General features: G+C 37.7%; 1 pseudogene; it reads left to right on the top strand.

The window, feature by feature from the left end:
• The first annotated feature begins 563 nt into the window (after positions 1 to 563).
• On the top strand, positions 564 to 2,056 carry LOC135702626 (zinc metalloproteinase nas-14-like; annotated as a pseudogene).
• The last annotated feature ends 1,816 nt before the right edge of the window (positions 2,057 to 3,872 follow it).

The following is a 3,872-nucleotide window of genomic DNA, read 5'->3' as shown; positions in this document are numbered from 1 at the left end:
TGACATTAAGGGACGACTTTAATAAAGTTTTAAAACTAAAATCTTCTTTTGAGGCTGAATCAGCAGAACAAAAAACCACAATCAAAAAACTTGAACGGAAAGAAATCTGATCAATAAAACAATTGGCAAATTACTTTTGAGCTCTACTGTATATACAAAACGTGTACATGAATATAAAAAAGGGGTTCCATGGTCAAAATGTGCATTTATATCAGTATCAAACCGTGTTACAATTCCTGTGGAGCACCCTCGATATTAGGACCAGGCAGTGATAAGCTAACATGCGCATGAACACTTATTGTTATAACGTGAAAAGAAGCACAATCTCCACTATTCATCCGATGGTGGTTTGCCGAATTTAAAAGCTTTGATGTAGTACAATGAACTTGATTATAACCAAACCAAACGCAGTATCAATTGTTAGCTGCTGAAAAACAGTGTGTGTTAAACACGTGTCGACATTTAAAATTTGTTTTGTATCTCACACTCGTTAGCGTTCATTCTTGAAATAAACTATAAAAGCGTTCACATTGTATCAAATGGCATTCATATCAGTTGCAAAGATGAAACCAATTGTTTGCATGCTGATGCTGACAGTGTTGCTCCACTGTAGTCTTTCTGTGGCTGGTCATAGAAGAAACGGATGTGGTCGATTTGACCGCTTCAGAGTTCACCCTGATCAGAAACGTGGACCATACCGCCATGGAAGGAAATACGCTACGAAACCTTCGCTAGAAGTTGGTAGGTATTTGTGGTATACGTGGATATTCCACTTTAGGTCAATCTAATTTTAATGATGGCTATTTTTAAAATACACGGAATATATAATAATTTACAGGTGAACGGTTGAGACACTACAAAAGGGGCGTCAATAAAACGCGTCCTTTTGAAGCGGGAATCGGAACTTATTTGGAATTCGATCTGATGGTCGAAGATTTGGCTGAGGCAAATGCAATCGCAATGGGAACCTACACATACATCAGATGGCCTGATGCGATTGTTCCTTATGAAATTATTGGCACATTCTGTAAGTTTAGATTAAAGTTTATTTTTTGCAGTCAGTTATTGAATGCGGTTTTCTGTATTTCCGCAGCTTCTGCCGAGTTGGCTAGCATTGAATGGACTTTCAAACATTACGCCGATAATACGTGTGTTAGATTTGTGCCGCACACAACTGAAGAATTTTATATTACAATCAACAATAGTGCTACCGGATGCTGGTCATATGTGGGAAGGCATTTGGATAATACCTATAATAGGGTGAACTTACAAAATCCTTCCTGTATGGACACTGGTACGGTTGCTCACGAGCTGATGCATGCTCTTGGATTCCACCACGAATTTTCTCGTCCCGATCGTGATGATTGGATCACCGTTGATACCGAAGCACTTCATCCATCTTATCAAACCAGTAAGTGATAGCTGATATTAATAGTTCAATTTTAAATGTTAACGGAAATGATCTGTCTTGCAGCTAGTTTCATCAACGCTAACTTTGGAAAGAAGTCAGTGGATCAGGTGGAACTGTACGGAATAGATTACTCGTATGGCAGTGTAATGCATTACTCTAAGTGGGCTGGCGCTGCTAGCTTCAATCGTCAAGTGATTAATAATCTTGTGAGATGGATCTAGGTATGAGTGTCGACGAAATGCTCATTGATTTTTTTTTTGAAACATTTTGCAGAAACCATGGCCTTATCAGGACTTTGGTAACGATACTGGACTTTCGTTATCTGATGTTACCGCAGTCAACTATATGTATTGCAATGCATCTACAATAACAACAACAACAACAACGGTAAGATGAAACTGAATTTACACTCGTGTGTACTACACTAAGAGTTAACTTCTTTAGACAACTACTACGGTTCCAACGACCACCACTGCGGCAACAACTACGACTACAAAGGCTCCCACGACCACCACCAAGGCCCCAACGACCACCACCAAGGCCCCAACGACGACTACACAGGCTCCAACAACCACAACCTCTGCTCCACAGGCAAACTGCAAATGCTGGAACGCATCTCTGAAAATATGTCTGGTGTATAATTAGCATGTCAATAATTCGTATCCAATAAAGCAATACTGCATGCAACATGTCAAAAGTTTGTCTTTCGGTTTTCAGCCTGATTATTGTATTTAGCGTGTAATCGGTTCCAGTTGTGTGTTTCTGAAAAAAAAAATCTTCTCAATTCATACCGATCGGACATATGATTCCGGAGACAACAAAGTGAACTTAAGGGGTTACGCCTACCTGCAAGACCGAAAAAAAGCGAAAGTTTGGATTTTTTTTCTTCTCGAAAACGACGCAACATATTGAAAATCGGTTTTCTGCCGTTTATTGAACACACATTAAATGGTACATTTATCAGTCGATGCTGTAAAAACGAGGTCCTGGTGCCCCGCACGGCTGCTCCCCGTGGACGATGTTCTAAAAAATGCTTTTTGCGGTGCCAACAATAAAAAAAAAAACATGCCAAATTGTTAAGCATATGTGAAACTAGTCCTTGATAGTTCGGTTTTTTTTTTTAATTTTTTTGACAAAATGGCGACCTTGCAAAGTTGAAGTGCCGATTTTTGATCCTTAAAATTTGTCTTTGATCGGCTGTAAAAAATCGAAATTAAATGATAGACGAAATCCGAACGATCGTGGACTGCACAAAATAGTACTGAACAGAAATCAAAACGAATCGGACGAATCGAATATATACATTTCGAGAAATTTTTGGCACCGGTTTTGAAAATATGATTCCGAGATAATTGCGTTTAAAGTTTCAAGTTGGGTTTAGTCCACTATAAGTGAATATTTTTGTACGTCGCATAACTTTCACAATTTTCATCGGATCAACTTGATCTTTTGAGGAAATATTCTTGACTTTATATACTTTCGATTAGGACAATAAAAAAAAATCGATTTTTTGAAAGTTTGCAGGTAGGCGTAGCCCCTTAATCTTTAGAGATTGCATAGCTTCATGGGCAACCAGTAGGCAAAGTAAAACCGACTCCATATATAAGAGGCTTCAGATAGCCTAGTCAGCTAAGGTACGGTATTACCAAGCCGGAGGTGGTGGGTTCGAGTTCCGGTCTGGTCTAGAACATATTTCGGGTATTCTGATGAATTTGGGTGGATTAGTGGAATATTATCTGTATGCAGCCATTCCATAGCAAAACGATATGGTAGTTCTAAGAATTTCGTAAAAATTGGTAGTTTTGTTCCTTATCGCAAATTATTAGACCTGTATATGTGTTTTGTTATTATGGTGACCATTTTTATGTTGGGGTCGTCTAAAAATCAATTTGTTTCAACAATGATTTTTTCAACATCGCTGAATTTTTGATATGGTTTGTAGAAAAATCCTAAATTTTCCAGGAAAAACATTAAAACATATTGCGCCCTCCTGTCTACAAACCTTGAAAACCATAAAAAAAAACAAATACAATCAATGTTTTTCAATACAAAATCATTTTTTCTAATTAATAATGTTACTACCCCATTTCCGGCCTATTAAGCACAACCCGCACTTAGTCTTTCTTAATCTTGTGTAGTTTAGCACCAAACGGAATGTTATTATTACTGATGGCTTCCAAATTTATTTACCTTTCCATACGTACCGTAAGATTTGATAAAGAGAAACAAATTGTTGAGATATTGTTAAAAGTCTAACACTCCATCTTGATGCCTGAAACTAAAACTGTTTAATATGGGACGATTTTGACTGTCAATATGGCTGACAACTGTATTTACAGAAGTTCGGTGAAAAACACAGCATTCGGTAAAAAAATGAAAAGCACCGTACGATCCGTAATTATTTCACAGATTTTTGTAGACCTGTTTGTGTTCACCGATCTTTCGGTGAGTTTATGAGAAA

The sequence above is a fragment of the Ochlerotatus camptorhynchus genome, unplaced genomic scaffold (genome assembly GCF_037179485.1).
Source record: "Ochlerotatus camptorhynchus isolate MF236.1 unplaced genomic scaffold, CSIRO-AGI_Acam_v1.1 ptg000194l, whole genome shotgun sequence".
Taxonomy (NCBI): domain Eukaryota; kingdom Metazoa; phylum Arthropoda; class Insecta; order Diptera; family Culicidae; genus Ochlerotatus; species Ochlerotatus camptorhynchus.
This window is presented reverse-complemented; position numbering and strand designations above follow the sequence as displayed.